Genomic DNA, 17,321 nt, shown 5'->3' with positions numbered 1-17,321 from the left:
GGCAATAGGGACCTCAGTCCTACAATCCTGAGGACTTGGATCCTGCCATCAGCCTGAATGAGCTTGGAGCAAGATCCTGAGCTCTGGATGAGTGCACAGCCAGCAAACATCTTGATTTCAGCCTTGTGAGACCTTGCACAGAGAACCCAGTTATACCATTGCCTGGACTTTGGACCTACAGAAACTTTGAGATCATCAAAAAGGTATTGTTTCAAGCTGCTGAGTTTGAGGCAATTTGTTACACAGCAATAGAAAACTAATGCAAACCATATGGCTGGAATCCACAGACTTTGAATAGATTCAGAAATAAAATCTAGAACATCTAGGGCATTTCCCAAACTAAACTTAACATTCATGGGAGATGCTAATAGATGTGTCACGTTAAAAACAAAACAACTGTTTTGGTAGACCCTGACTCTTCTCATTAGAAAGGCCTTTGGTCTACTGGTGGGGCAAAGAGTCAGGTTTCTGGGTTGTAAGCAACAGAAATAAACTGACTCACATTTGCAGAACAGAGTTTTTGGAAAGGCTATAGTGAAGTCATGGAATCAAGAAGCAGGCTGAAGAAACAGTCTCAACGAACAGGAACCTGAAAACTCCTGGGGTCTCACTACCAAAAAAAAAAAAAAAAATCCTGATGACCCCATAGCCACCAAAATAAAAGAACTTCATCTGTTCCTTTTCCCTGTCCCCACTGTTACCAGATAAATCCCCTCAAGGTTCAACAGCTCAGCAAAGTCTGAGTGGCCTGGCACTTAGCCACAGGAGAGCAGGAAACTTGAATTAACAGGTGTGCCAAGATGCACATACTGAGCGAAGGTCATTCTCCCAAGCTCAGCTATAACCCAAAGGAGAGATAATGGATGATGGGCCACCCAAAAACAAAGGGGGTTCTAAAAGGTAGATCAGACTTGCAAGTTTAGGGATAGAATCTGAGACTTCCTCCTTTATGTCCGAGTGAAAGGGGAAGTCACTCTTGTAAGAAACGGTGAAGATTTTGGAGCCACCAAATCCAAAGCTTCAGGAGAAGTAGAGAGAGCGAGCGGGGGACGTGGGTGGGACTATGGAGGCAGTGGAAGGCTGGGCAATGTGGCTCTTCCTTGTGAAATCCAAGATTTTGAACAGATCAGATGCTGCACGGAGTGGGTGAGGAGCCTGAGCTCTGTGCCTGTGCAAATGAGAAGAGATACTGAACCATGAAGCTTTCACTTCTGAGCATTAGCAGAAACTGCAGCAAGATTTCTGACTTTCACAAGCTGTGGAATCTGCTGGAGTCTGAGCAGTTTTACTCTGTAAGAAAATGGATCCCTGGCTGCCACTGAAACTATATGTATTTGGCAAGTAGTGTATCCTAAAGCCACTCTTTGGAAACTCATCATAAAACTAGCATATCCAAAGCTCTGTGGTATGTTTGGGCCTCCCCACTCCGTGTCGCTGTATTTGTTGTGGTGGCTGCAGGCTTATGATTGCTCAGGTTTGCTCAGTTCCATAAATTCTCACTAAATGCTGCATTTGTTGAAGGAGTCCCGTTGTAGCTTCAGGACTGTTCTTGCTGTTGTTTTTCAACCATACACATGTGCATTATCTTTCTAAGTGACTGAATGGTTAAGAGTTTGGTGTGCATAGTTGCACATTTTCATGAACTGTTGCATTTTGTTAATGCATATTACTCCTTGACTTCAATGTATTTTATCTGTATTGATTGAATGTAAAGATTTTCAGTAAGATTCATTTATTCATTCAAAGAATATTGATGTGCCAGCTACCATTCTAGGAACGGGGGAGTACATTAATGAAGAAAAGAGACTAAGATCTGTCTTAGGCTATTCAGGCTGCTATAACAGAATACCTTAGGCTGGGTAATTTATAAACAGTCATGTTTACTGCTCACAGTTCTGGGGATCAGGAAGTCTGCAGAAGTCTAAGATGAAGGCACTAGCAGATCCACTGTCTGGTGAGCGTCTGCTCCTCAGAGGTGGCATCCTCTTGGTGTCTGCATGGCGGAGGGGCACACAAGCTCCCTCGGGCTCTTTTTATTTTTATTTTTTATTTTTTCAGGAACAGGGTCTTGCTCTGTCACCCAGGCTAGAATGCAGTGGTGCGATCATAGCTCACTGTAACCTTGAACTCTTGGGCTGACGTCATCCTCCTGCTTCAGCCTCTCAAGTAGCTGGGACTGCAGGTGCACACACCACCCGGCTGGTTATTTGTTTATTTGTTTTTATGGATGAGGGAGTGTCGCTATGTTGTTCAGGCTGGTCTTGAACTCCTGGCCTCAAGCAGTCCTACCTCAGCCTCCCGTGTCCTTGGGCTTACAGGCATGAACCAATGTGCCCAGCTCAGACCTCTTTTATAAGGGCACGAATTCCATTCGTGAGGACTCCACCTTCATGACCTAGTCACCACTCACAAGCCCCGCTTCTTAATACCTTCACGTTGGGGATTAGAGTTCAATGTATGAATTTTGGAGAGACACAGACTTTCAGACCATAGCAGATCCCTGCCCTGAGGGGTACATGTACCCCCCCCACATACAACACACACATGGCACACACCATACACACACACACATATACATACACACACACCACACATATATACCCCACACACATATACATAAACACACCACACACACATACATACACAGATACCACACACATAAACACACATCACACAACACACACACATACCGCACGTACAAACACACCACACACACATACACCACACACCACACACATACACCACACACATACACCACATACACACATACACACCACACACACCTGCACACACCACACACACACCTGCACACACCACACACACCACACACATACACACCTCCACACACATGCACACACACCACACACACATACATACACACCACACAACACACATACACAGATACCACATACACAAACACACATCACACAACACACATACACACATACTGCACGTACACACACACCACACACACCACACATACACCACACACATACACACACACCACACATGCATACACCACACACACACCACACATACACACACACATTACACATAGCACACCACACATACACACAACACAGACACACCACACACATTAAACACACACACTGCACCATACCACACATACCAAATCCACACACCACAAACACATTCACACATCACAGACCACACCACACACATACACAGCCACATACACACACACCACACACACACCACCAACACACACACTACACACACACTACACACAACTAACACACACCCTCCACACACACAACTCCACACACACACATACACATATACACACACCACACATACACCACACACACACCACACACACACATACACACACCCCACACACACACCCCACACACACACGTACACACACCACACACACACCTCCACACACATACACATATACACACATACACATATACACACACCGCGCGCGCACACACACACACACACACACTTGTGTGCCGTTCTGCAGTTAAGTAAAAATCTTGGGAAACTTTTTCAGACTTTGTCCTAAACTAATTTGATCAAGGAACTTTTTTTAAGGATATGCACCACGTTTTGTAGAGTAGTGTTGTGTTTAATATGCCACTCTGGAAATGCTTATAAAGGCATCGCTGGGCTGTGTGTACTTCAGGAAAGTCATCCATAGACACCATTTGTTTCAAAATTTGATAAGAGTTAGGCAGCAGAGGGACTCAGTTCTCCACCAAGATCTGGAGTGCAGATATCCTTGTTGCCACTTAAAGGCAGATCTGTATGCCTCACACGTCACATGAGTAGGGGTGACTTTGGTGAATCCTAAGGCCATACTGGAGCTTGTCACTTGGCTAGACATCTATCTCAGACCTGCTGACAGGACTATTTCTACGGGGCTCTGGATCAAGCAGTCCAGCCTCTTAATGGATCATGTTTCTCAAGTCAGCCTCTGTGGAGTTACATCTGCTTCCCCCGGGATGAGGTGCGAGACCAGCACATAGTGAGCATGGAGCTCAGTAGATTGAGTGGAATGTTCCTGGGCTGTGGGAACTTCACGAGACCACATCTCATTTTTGCACAAATATCAGTCACTCACCACCTACCTGTGCTCGGCTGGTTGCTTGGTTGGGATGTTTTGACAGGAAGTAGGAGACTTGGTTAAATGTCTGTATAACTTTGAGCTGCTTAAAGAGAGAGACACTTTGTACTAACCCCAACAGGTTTCCTTACGCACCTGATTACGACAAAGAATCTTGGGTTCTTGCTTCGGAGAGTGGCTGAGCAGCTTTGCTGCACATTGGCTTGTTCACCTGAGCTGGGAAAACCTGCGGTCCAGAGCCCCAGGGTGACTAATGAACATGTGTGTGACGAGAGAGAAAACGGTTTGGGGCAGTATTATTTTTTGGGAGCAATTGCCTTTGAGGCTGTCTTCCTGGTTATTTTGAGGATATGTGATTCACAGAAGAGAGAGGGACCTACACATTGGTCATCCTCAAGATTTTCAGGGCCATTCTAGAATAGTCTTCATCCTGGATCCCAGGAACAGACCTCTTTATCAGTGGTGGCATTCCTTTACATCCTCAGCTAAGTATAGTTATGATGATTGCTTTAGAGCACTCAAAAAAGAGTGACTACAGTGGCTGCGTTTGCCTTTATACTTTGAAAGAATGTCCACAACAATAAATATTTATGAAGCTTTATAATTAAAAAATACATTCTTTAGAGAATGCTAATGATGAAAAGACCACCCCCACCTCCCCTCCTCATTTTACCAATGAGGAAATTGAGGCCCTGCGGTCAGATGAATTCATTGAAAGCTCTCTAGTAGGGGATGACCTGAGATTATATCTTGAGTCCTCTTGAAGGAAGCCAATCTGACCCATGTGTGTCCCCCATAGGGCCATCACATTCTTAGGGTCACACTATACTCCGGTGCCATATTAATCCATTCTCATGCTGCTATAAGGACAAACCCAAGACTGGGTAATTGATAGAGGAGAGAGGTTTAATGGACTCACAGTTCCATATGGCTGGGGAGGCCTCACAATCATGGCGGAAGGTGAAGGAGGAGCAAAGGCACATCTTACATGGCAGCAGGAAAGACTGTGTGTGCAGGGGAACTGCCCTTTATAAAACCATCAGATCTTGTGAGACTTACTCACTATCAAGAGAACAGCAGGGAAAAACCCACCCCTATGATTCAATCACTTCCCATCAGTTCCCTCCCATGACATACGGGGATTAAGGGAACTACAATTCAAGATGTGATTAGGCTGAGCACACAGCCAAACCATATCAAGTGCTATCTTAGCAAAATCATCACCAAAAAAAGCATGAAAATTCCAAACACAGGCCACTAGATAGACCATAGGAAGAACAATTTTTACAGCACCAGAACTCATTCGATCTCAGATGGAAACGTGCATCAGGTGACGCAGATTTTTTGCTGCTCTGTACATTGGAGAATGACTGTGAACGTGCCATCAGTTTGATTTGGAAGTGACAAGTAGGTTTTAGCAAGTAGGTGAATTCGCATATATGGAATCATAAACAATGAGAATCGGCAAGGTTTCTTCATTCCTTTGAGGTGGCATGTAAGCCCCCAGGCACTTAGGAAGGTGGGAGGGAGATGGATGAAGATGAGGATTATGGTCTCTGCCCTTTATTAAGAGCCTCCTGTGCATCAGTAAGGCTGATCACTTGATGTTTTACTGGGGCTGACCACAAGCCCCAGGGAAGAGAAGTGTCTAGACACAGGCAGAGCTCCCTGTTCTTGCTTTGGTGTATCCCATTTTGTAAATCAAGAGTCAAGACCATGACCATGAAGAATTCAGGGTGGAGACAGAAAAGGGCAATTTATTTAGTCCCACCATCTGAGAACCAGAATGCCAAAGCTCCAGAATCCTGCAGCCCTGGGACAAATGCCCTAAGGATGCAGAAGCCCACGGAATCCCAGAATTCCAATTGTCCTTCGGCCCAGCTCCAGCTTCCAGGCTGTCTGGTACCATGAACTACTGCCAATTCCTCATGTTCTCTTTGTTTCTAAAGTTCTTGTCTGAGCTGGGAGGCGGTAGGGGTCTGAGTCACTGTGAGGCACACATAGGGAATGTCTAGAAGGAGGCCTGGGCCTAAGAGGGGTTCTCAAGAGGGAGATTATGCTCCGGCGTGTTGCCATCAAAGAACTTTGTTTCCTAACATGTATTCTTCAGCTCAGCCTCAGCTGTACCTGCCTAGCTGGCGTTAAACTAATGAATCTAACATTCCCTTCCCTTTGCATTGGGGTTTGAGGATGAAACCTGTTTAACAGTGAATTGGGGGAAAATTTGTTTGGATTTGCCTTGATGAGGCCTTTTTCAAAGATTGGGGAGGCCACTGGTTTCTCTTAAAATTCAGCAGCAGGAGAATGTAGGGACTGTCCTTCCACACTTGTCTTAGATTTCCACCTCTCTGGAAACGTCTGGCCACTGGTTGATTGACACGACGTATACTTTGTAAAAACAAACAATGCGATATTGTACCTCAGGGGAACTAGCACGTGATAACATGGCTTGCTTAAGGAAGTTATAAAGAAGAAAAAAGAAACGGAAAATTCTGTTACTTCTGTTAATTCTGTTAATGGGTATCAGAACAATTCTAAGATTTTCCATTGGGTGGCATTTTATTTAATGTTACTATGTACAGTCATGCATTGCTTAACAACAGGGATACCCTCTGAGAAATGTGAAGTTAGGCGATTTCATTACTGTGTGAACATCGTGGAGTGCACTTACACAAACCCATATGGTCTAGCCTACTACGTACCTGGGCTACCAGGTCTAGGTACCTGGGTTACCTTTTGCTCCTAAGGTACAAACCTGTACTGCATGTTGCTGTACTGAACACTGTAGGCAGTTGTAACACAATGGTATTTGTGTATCTAACTGTATCTTAACATAGAAAAGATACAGTAAAAATGCTGCATTATAATCTTACGTACTGTCATACCATTATCATATACGCAGTCTGTTGTTGGCTGAAATATCATTATGCGGTGGATGACTATACATGCTTCCAGTCGGGGCAGGTCCACAATCTAAATTATTTGTGGGAATTGCCCTTTAAAATTTCTGAAGAGTGGAGAAATTTGTTTAAGTGGGATTCTCTTGCTTTTTGCACTAATTAAATACATTTTTTAAAGGTTGCTTCTCCACACTCTGCACACCTCTTACCATCATTCTTATAAAGACCAGAAGTTTGAGCATAAAGACAATTTTTTTTTCATAGTTGCATACTTCTACCTCGAATAAGCCTGGCAAAGAGTTTATGGGTGCTGCATACACGCATGCTTGATGAATGAATGAATTAGGAATTACGGCTACAGCAGCGTGTTACTTGGATGCATTTAATTAGAATTATCAGTCTATACAGATGCCCTAGACTTATGATGGGATCATGCCCTGATAAACCCATCACAAATGGAAAATATCAAAAGTCAAAAATGCGTCTAATTTACCTAAACTGCCAAACAGCATAGCTTAGCCTGGCCTGCTAAATGCACTCAGAATACATTAGCCTACAGTTGGGCAAAATCATCTAACACAAAACCTGTTTTATAATGAAGAATTGAATATCTCATGCAACTTATTGAACACTGACCTGAAAATGAAAACCAGAATGGTTGTATGGATACTCAAAGTATGGTTTCTACTGAATGGTTACTGCTTTCACACCATCGTAAGTCAGATAATTGTTCAGTCAAACCATCATAATTTGGGGACTGTTTGTAGAAGGTGTCAGCAAACATTTTCTGTAAATGGCTAGATAATAAGTGATTTAGCCTTGGTGGACCATACCGGCTTTGTCTCAACAGCCTGACGCTGCTGTTGCAGGTTTGAAAGCAGGCAGATAATATCACAATATCACGAGGCATAGCTGTCTTCCCATAGAACTTTATTAGCAAAAACAGGCAGTCTGCTGGATGTGGCCCATCAGCTGCAGTTTACCCTGATCTACATGAAAGCATACACTGGCATCATACAAATGTTAGAAACCAATATGGTAAAAAGAGATTTCAAGACTATGTGAGTGGTAGAGAGCATGCTCTGTGTTCACCAAATCCCATTCCACCTTCCATCTGAACACATGGGAAGAACACATTTCCCAGCCTCCCTTGCACTTAACAGGGGCCTTGTGACTAACTGGCCAATGAGCTGTGTCCAGAGGTTAAGTCCACCATGTCCCATAAGACTTCCTGAATACTGCTCCACGTTCTCTTCCCTCCCCTGCAGACTGGGTGCAAATAATCTAGTGAAGGACTCCAGGGCCCTTCAAGTTGGTGTACTCACTTGCTGGAGCAAGCCTGGATCCCTGAATAACTCTGTGGAGGAGAGTCCTCCCCACCCCCTACCAAGACCTTATAATGGACTGTGAAGGGTTGTAAAATACACCTGTGCTGTTAAGTCACTGAAATTCCGGGGTCATCAGCCTGTCCTCTCTAATCATACCATGTCTGGGCTCAGATCTGGATAAAGGAAAGAAACTGAAAAATAAATAGAGTTCTCTCCAGGGCTAACAGCCTCATGTCTGGCGTACCTGTTGACTGGGGAAGAGAGGAACAAGGAGGTTTTGGTGCTCACAGTCTTAGAAGGTTTATGCCTAAGTAGTGCTGTAGTTTGGGTCTGAGAAACGGGACCTTGAAGAGAGAGTCATTGTGAGGTAGGGTGGCAGAAAGGAGCAGATAACGGATAAGTAGCTTTTATAAAAATTGTACATTGAGGCTGGGCATGGTGGCTCACACCTGTAATCCCAGCACTTTGAGAGGACGAGGTCAGCAGATCACTTGAGGTCAGGAGTTGGAGACCAGCCTGGCCAACATGGTGAAACCCAGTCTCTACTAAAAATACAAAGATTAGCCGGGCGTGGTGGTGTGTGCTTGTAATCCCAGCTACTTGGGAGGCTGAGTCAGGAGAATTGCTTGAACCTGGGAGGCAGAGGTTGCAGTGAGCCAAGATCACGCCATTGCACTCCAGCCTGGGCAACAGAGCAAGACTCCGTCTCAAAAAAAAAAAAAAAAGTACATATACTGCACCAAAACTTGTAGCGAGGATTTATACTTGGTGTGATAGTTCATCTCTGCACTGGTTAAAATGGATTTCTTTAAGCTAGCCTAGAACCTCCCATGCTAACATCATTTCTCTCTCTCTTTGGCTGTATGCAGTAAAATTTACTAAAGTTAAAATAATAAACCAGTACCACAAACTCAGTGGCTTAGCAGAATGAAGTTGATTTTGTAGTCACATCTGTGTCAATTCAATGTAAGTTGGTGGGGGTGTGGTGCTTGGGCTCTGCTCCCCACAGTCATTCAAAATCCAGATCCCCATCATCTTGAGTGTCTCCCCCGACCTGTTCTCCCTCACTCTCCCTCAGCTAAGAAATGGGAAAAGAGATGGAGGGGGATTGCATGGGAGGTTTTGGAGGTCAGGCCTGGTCATGGCATGCATTGCTTCAGCCTGAATTCCCTCACTCAGAACTCAGTTACACGGGCCCACCTGACTGCCCGGAAGGCGGGGAGACACAGCATGACCCGCAAGCCCAGGAAGAAAGGAAAATAGGAAGTGCTGGACTCGTAGCCATCCTGGCTTCGTGGGAAAATACTTTGAGCTCCCAATAACCAAGTGTACAAGTAAGTTTCTGAAACCACCCTTTTCTTAAATTGAAGCCTTGCTGGTGTTTTGTTGAATTACTGCAAGCCTTTAGTAATGCTTCCTTGTCTGGAAGGGCTGTGAACATAATCCAACACCAGAAAGAGAATGAGATTTCTCACAGCTGGTTGTGCCGCTGCAGGAAGCCCACAGGTGGGGCAAAGCATTTGTTACTTTCTCTGTGGCGGGGCCTTTTGGTCTGAGAGCTCCCTGAGCCCTGCCACTCTGGTCACTCACCTTTTCTGCCCTCTGCCTTTCCCTGCAGAGTCCCAGCCTTTTCCCCAGCAGGGCCCTGGTCACTGGAAAATTGGGAGCAAACCCTGCCATCCTCCCAGCAGCAGGCTCCGCAGATTCTGAAGATAGGCACAGACAAAGGAGATCTTCCTCTTGATAAATTGGACTGTCAGTGATAAAACAATTTTTATGTGCTAAAGAACTAAAAGAACTCTCTCAACTAGAGGAGGAAGGGAAGGAACAAGATAGTGAACAAGATGGTGACAGGGACAGAAAACTCTTATCTTCCCGCATAACATGACCATATCTAATGGCCCCTGGGCACATGCAATTAACTGGCCCAAAACAAATATGTATTTTTTAAAGATGGGGTCTTGCTGTTGCCCAGGCTGGAGTGCAGTGGCGTAATCAGAGCTCACTCCAGCCTCCAACTCCTAGGCTCAGGTGATCCTTCTGCCTCAGCTGCTGAGTAGCTGGGACTACAGGCGCCTACCACCACGCCTGGCTACTTTTTTTTTTTTCTTTTTAGAGACAGGTCTCACTTTGCTGCCCAGGGTGGTTTTGGACTTCTGGTTTCAAGTGATCCTTCCGCCTTGACCTCCTAACATGTTGGGATTACAGGCATGAGCCACCTACCTTGCTGGGCCCCAAAGCCATTTTCTGAGAAGCAGCCTCACTGACCAAATACATGCATTCCTTGTTTGGAGGGTGTTGAGGGAGTTGGGCTACCAGATGCTGTTTGGAAAATTTCACTTGATTTTGTTCCACTGAGGGTTTAGGCGCTTTACAGAGCATCTTAGGGAAAGGCATGTTATGTGAAATGCAATGTAGCAAAGGCTGGTCTGGTCTCCCTCCCACACCCCCGCTCCATACACAGAACCACCTTTGGCAAGCACAGGCAGGAAGCCATGTTCTTGGCAGCAAGAAGGGAAGATGTAGCACCTTCTCCTCCCCCCCAATCAGGCCACCTCTAGTGGGAAGTAGTAGTTAGGCCATCTCTTCACTCATCCCCAGTTGAAAAGTCTCCTTTCCTTTGAGCTCAGCATTTGTGTGGGCTCTGCTGTCATTCCTACTCAGAAGGACAGTTGTAATTCTGCAATCCTCAAGGTTAGGGCCTATTTCTATTCCCAGCAGCTAGCCCTGGATCTGGCGTGGAGCAGGGGCGTGACACTGTGCACTGAGTGGTGAACGAGTCTGCCTGCTGCTGCCCAGCAGAGTGTGGGATGTTTACGGCACCCCAACTGAACCCTAAGCTACCTCCCCCTGGACCTAAGGTGATCGGGGATTTTTGCCCCTACATAGAATTGAGGGGACTGTAAAGGAAGCTCTTGTGTGTCAGAGAGTCAGAGCTGCACAGAGTCCTGGGAAATGATGGGCTCATGATGGGGACTGAACTGCGTTCGCTGCTGGAGCTGTGAAGAAGACACTGGAAGGCTATTGCTGCTGCATGTCTCAGGGGGGCCTGAGGCCGCTATAGGTCAGCAGGGCTGGCAGTCAGGGAGAAAATGGGGATGCGAAGCAGGGAAGAGCAAGGGTAGGCTAGAACCACCAAAGACAAAGCAGAACCCACAAAAGCCAAGTGGATTCTGGGGGTTGAACTGGAACCTGCACAGGTGTCACCATCCTGACGGTGCAGTAAGTTGTGGAAGAAGCTGGCACCCTTGGCCATGGATCTGCACGTGTGCCTGCCCCAGGATGTGGAGAAGCCCAAGGAGAAGATCCAGGCAGGAGTTAAATGTGCTGAGAACACCTGCGAGGTTGACCAGAAGATCAGTTGGGCTGTTTTTAAGCAGAAGCAGGCCTCTGAACTCCAGACCCGGACGGCGGCTGCATCCTTCTGCCTTGCAAGTCTCTTTCCATTTCTTCTGTGGCCAGCCGTAACCCAGAACCAAACATGGCAGGGCATTCTGGGAAACGTCAGTAGGTTCAGCTAAGCTGGCACGGTGCAAGGCCATGCATACCATCTCTCAACTGCATTATTCACACTCACGTAGCTACAGGTGTTGAAGTATTTATCACAGGAGCCTTGGGAAAGAGCCTTTTTAGTGAAACACTGAAGTTGCTGTTTTTTCAGAGACAGTCTTGCTCTCTTGCTCAGGCTGGATGGCAGTAGCACAATCATAACTTACTCTAGCCTCCAACACCTGGGTGCAAAGGATCCTCCTGCCACAGCCTCCAGAGTAGCTGGGACTACAGGCATGCATCACCATGCTCAACTAATTTATTTTTTATTATTTTATTTTTAGAGATGTGGGTCTTGTTTTGTTGCCTACGCTGGTCTCAAACTTCTGGCTTTAAGTGATCCTCCCACTTTGGCTTCCCAAATTGCTGGGATTAATTACGGTGCCCAGCCCCGACTGAAGTTTTGACTGTTAAGAGAAGATAAAGTAACTAACTTGGCCCCTCATGCCAACACTTTGTGGCCAGTAAATTCTGCTATTTATTTTTGTTGTTGGAGAAAAGAGGAAGCGAAAGAGAAGGATGAAGATTGTAGTAGAAATAAAGATTTCTGTTGAATCTTGAATTGGGTTTAAAAAGCTTGCTTCTGTTCTGAGTGCATGGGAGATTGGAGAAGTCTAGGTGCTTTTAGCTCCGTGTTTAATATTGAAATGTGTGCGGAGTGGGTGGAGTGAGCTTGCAGGGACAGGAGGGAGGGGAGCAAGTCCCTGCTGAGCTTAGAGTTTCCAGAGAAGATGAAAATTGATCAAAAGAAGCTGGAAAACCAATTTTTTAAAATGAAGTCTTAGTAATTAAATATTCTACATATGATTTTAAAAGTATATTTATAAATATTCTAGGTGTCCTTTAAAAAGATAGATACTCTACAGTTATTTTGAATGTATCAAAATGTATCCATAAGTTCAAATTTGCTGATCATAATGTTTGTCTATATTTTCCTGAGATTTTGTCTGTTTACACTCTCAGTGAGAGAGGTATGTTCAAATCTCTATACAATGATTTGTCCATTTCTCCATTTCTACCTATGAAATTTTGCTCCATAGATTTTGATCCTATGTTAATAGCTACATAAAACTTTAGAGCTGCTATGTTTTTCCAGATCTTTTTGTTATTCGAAATACCGCTCTCTTCTAGCTCTAGCTCTGCTTTTCACCTTGAAGTCTGCTTTTATCTTAGTAGAGAGACTCCAGTTTCCTCTGGGTTAGTGTTTGCACAGCAGATCTTCTGTCATCTTTTTATTTGTCATCTGTCTTTGCGGTTGTCCCATCTTCTTATGCTTGATTATTTTGGGTGGAGCCCTGGATACATATTTGAAAAAATAATTTGAGGATGAGGAAGATCTCTCAAACCCCAAAAGGGAGTTTCCTTGTCTTCTGCCAGTTGTCTGGAGATACTTGATATCTGAGATTGTCATGATTCCAACTGAGTTGCAAACCCCTCAGGGCTGCCCTGTGGAATCCTAGCGCAGAGCCAGAGGGTGTATGAGGGCCTTTTGCTCTTGCAGAGCCTTAGACCTCAATCCTTGTCACTCTAGCCCTGTGATGTTGGAAAAAGAGCTGCTTAACCATCAACTGTCCCTTCCAGAGTTGATAGAAGCCCCAGGAGTAAAACATCCCCATTGTAGGGCTCATCTGCTTGGGCACTATCTTCCCCCATGTAGTGGCTTAGCAGTTATTAACTGTTGCATCATTGCATTAGCTTTCTTTCTTTTTTTGAGACATAGTCTCACTCTGTTGCCCAGGTTGGAGTGCAATTGTGTGATCTCAGCTCACTGCAACCTCCACCTCCCAGGTTCAAGTGATGCTCCTGCCTCAGCCTCCTGAGTAGCTGGGATTATAGGCATGTACCACACGCCCAGCTGATTTTTTGTATTTTTGGTAGAGATGGGGTTTCACAATGTTGGTCAGTCTGGTCTCGAACTCCTGGCCTCAAGTGATCCATCTGCCTCGGCTTCCCAGACTTCTGGGATTATAGGCATGAGCTACTGCGTTGGGCCTGTGTTAGCTTTCTAATACTTTCAAGCATATTTGCAAAATATTTTGTCTGCCATTTCTAGCTGCCCTTAGTGGGACAGTTGATTCAAATTTCCTAGTCATCCTCCTTTACCAGAATCAGAAGTTCCTTGTTTATTTTCTATAGGAAAAACTTCTTTCTCTGCCATGGTTAACTGACATTTTCTTTATGATGTAATATTTTGCTTCAAAAGCTGATGGTTATGGAATATTGAAATTTTACTTCATAATTTTTGTTTAATAGAACACATAGTGTAATTCTGGACATGGAAAACACAGTATAATTCTGTAGTTGTTAAAGAGGGGTGATTTTACAAAAGTTGGAAATATGCTACAAAAAGTTCTCATATTTAATAATATATTTTATCTTAATCTCACTTGTGTTTACAAAGCTTACAGATATTGCACATCACAGTAGACACTTGAAATAGCAAGTTTTTATTATCTATGATACGTGTATTAGTCCGTTCTCACATTGCTATAAAGACATACTGGAGACTGGGTAATTTATAAAGGAAAGAGGTTTAATTAACTCACAGGTCCACGTGGCTGAGGAGGCCTCAGGAAACTTAACAACCATGGCAGAGGGGAAGCAGGCACCCTCTTTACAGGCAGCAGGAGAGAGCGTGAGCTTGTGAAGAGGGAACTGTCAAACACTTAGGAAACCATCACATCTCATGAGAACTCACTCGCTATCACGAAAACAGCATGGGAGAGACCGCCTCCATTATCCAATCACCTCCCACCCGGTCCCTCCCTCGACACGGGGGGGATTATGGGAATTACAATTCAGGATGACATTTGGGTGGGGACACAGAGCCAAACCATATCAATACGTTAATAATTACTAATTTTAACAAAAAGGTTAGACAGGAGCAATTCGCTCAAGAGATCTATTGTATATCATGGTGACTAAGTTAATAATAATATATAGTATATTTGAAAACTGCAGGCTGGGCACAGTGGCTCATGCCTGTAATCCCAGCACTTTGGGCAGCCGTGGTGGGCAGATCACTTGAGGTCAGGAGTTCAGGACCAGCCTGGCCAACATAGTGAAACCCCATCTCTACTAAAAATACAAAAAGTAGTCAGGCATGGTGGTGGGCACCTGTAATCCCACTACTCAGGAGGACGAGGCAGGAGAATTGCTTGAACCCAGTGGGGCGGAGGTTGCATTGAGCTGAGATCATGCCCCTGCACTCCAGGCTGGGGACAGAACAAGACGGTGTCTCAAAAAAAGAAAAAAGAAAAAAAGACAAGTGCTAAGGGAGTAGATTTTAAGTGTTCTTACCACAAAACAATAAGCATGTGAGGTAATACAAATGTTAAACAGCTTGTTTTAGCCACTTTACAATGTATACATGTATCAGAACACCAGCTTGTAAGTCATACATATATACAATTTTGTCCATTAAAATATAAGTAAATAGAAATTAAAAATATAAAATTTAACCACAATGCTTAATGATCTGACAGAGGAACAAGGACTCTAGCTTAATTGGGAAAGTCGATCTTGAACAGAGAGCTTGGAGCCCTGCTGTCCTGGGGCATTCATAGGGCAGGAAGCCCCCCGTGGGGAGGATCTGGTGGAGATGGGGCAGCCTGCTGGGCTCTGGGTCCCATCCAGAGGGCCTCACCGCACTCGACAGGGACTGTCACCGGCAGCCGCGGATCCCTGCGTGAAACCAGCAGGGCGCCACTTCATCAGCAGCTCCTGTTACTGTTAGCCTGGGAATTTCTGAATGAAACACACGTGGAGGACATCTGCTTTCCAGGATCCCCTGTCAGAGCAGTGAATATGGTGATTTTGTTTGAGAAAGGAAAAAGAGAAAGCCAGATATGAGCTCAATTTTGAGAGCCTGGTCATGTTTCTGTATCACTGAGTTTGCTCCTATAATATTTACTCCTTTGAGAGTGATTTTTTTTTTTCAATTAAATGAATGTGTTAGGCAATTTCAAGTCATGATGTTTCTCTAGCCTAGGACTCTCCATGAACCACAGACAGACCCATTTTATCCATCTGCCTTTTAGACATCTCCACTTAGATGCTGGCCACCTCAGACTCAGCATGTGCCCCACCCAAGTCACATCTCCCCTAACCCTCATCCTCTTCCGACTCTTTGTCCTCTCTTTCCCTGAGATGAAGCCAGCCTTAAATGCTTTCCCCACGGTGCATGAGAGTCCCTTGTGCTCAGAGTGCAGGTGCCGTAGAGGCTGTTTGAACAGGCCCATCCAAGTACCCACATACCTGTGGATGAGCTGCTTGCCAAACCAGAGTTATGCACAAAACTCCACTCTTTTGGGTCATTATCATTGCTTTTTTGCAACAGTATCTCACTCTTTCACTCAGGCTGAAGTGCAGTGGCACGATCTTGGCTCATTGCAGCCTTGACCTCCCAGGCTTAAGCAATCCTCCCACCTCAGCCTCCTGAGTAGCTGGAACAACAGGCACAACTACCATGCCCAGATAATTTTTGTATTTTTTGTAGAGATGGGGTCTTACTATGTTGCCCAGCTGGACTTGAATTCCTAGGCTCAAGCGATCCACCCACCTTGGCCTCCCAAAGTAGTGGGATTACAGGTGTGAGCCACGGCACCCAGCCAACTCCACTCTTGTAATAGACAGACATTGTTAAGGGTCTACAAAAAATCATTCATTTCATATTCCATATTCCAAGTAAAAATTGTATTTAAATAAAGGTTACAGGGTACTCCCTTCCTCATTCCTCCCTGCCCTTCCTCATACTTATCCCTGGAACATTCTCCGGGGCCTCAGCTGCCACTCTCTCCACCAGCCATCCTCGTAATGACTTGCGACAAAAGAACAGACCCTTGCTGGGCCGTTCTCATTCAGAGGGACAAAAATGACTTCTCTGACCAAGAACTTTTCCAGATAAATGGAGACTAACGGAACACAACCACTAAATGCAACCTGTGATCCTACACTGGGCTCCAGACCAGATAAAGGACATTCCTGGAGCAACCGGCAAACTTTGGACAAGGCCTGAAGATTAATAATCTTAAATAATAATAATGGTGTGTCGGCCGGGCACGGTGGCTCAAGCCTGTAATCCCAGCACTTTGGGAGGCCGAGACGGGCGGATCGCGAGGTCAGGAGATTGAGACCATCCTGGCTAACACCGTGAAACCCCGTCTCTACTAAAAATACAAAAAAAAAACTAGCCAGGCGAGGTGGCGGGCGCCTGTAGTCCCAGCTACTCGGGAGGCTGAGGCAGGAGAATGGTGTAAACCCGGGAGGCGGAGCTTGCAGTGAGCTGAGATCCGGCCACTGCACCCCAGCCTGGGCGATAGAGTGAGACTCTGTCTCAAAAAAAAAAAATAAATAAAAATAATAATAATAATAATAATAATAATAATGGTGTGTCCATGCTCATTTCCTGATGCTGATCATTATACTGTGATTATGCAAGACGATGTCCTT

General features: G+C 45.1%; 1 protein-coding gene and 1 long non-coding RNA gene across 2 annotated transcripts in view; one reads left to right on the top strand and one right to left on the bottom strand.

The window, feature by feature from the left end:
- Nucleotides 1-8,351, bottom strand: part of LOC108542663 (uncharacterized) — a 71,941-nt gene extending 63,590 nt beyond the window's left edge. The window contains exon 1 of the long non-coding RNA XR_001889331.1: nucleotides 8,319-8,351. This is a non-coding gene — a long non-coding RNA (uncharacterized LOC108542663). The remainder of the gene's footprint in view (nucleotides 1-8,318) is intronic.
- GNA14 (G protein subunit alpha 14) overlaps nucleotides 1-17,321 on the top strand; it is a 228,761-nt gene that overhangs the window by 192,618 nt on the left and 18,822 nt on the right. The gene's annotated exons all lie outside the window — the stretch shown is intronic.

This window comes from Rhinopithecus bieti, unplaced genomic scaffold (assembly GCF_001698545.2).
Source record: "Rhinopithecus bieti isolate Rb0 unplaced genomic scaffold, ASM169854v2 scaffold_19708, whole genome shotgun sequence".
Classification (NCBI taxonomy): Eukaryota; Metazoa; Chordata; class Mammalia; order Primates; family Cercopithecidae; genus Rhinopithecus; species Rhinopithecus bieti.
Note: the sequence above shows the minus strand (reverse complement) of the source record. Positions and strands in the feature narration are given on the sequence as shown.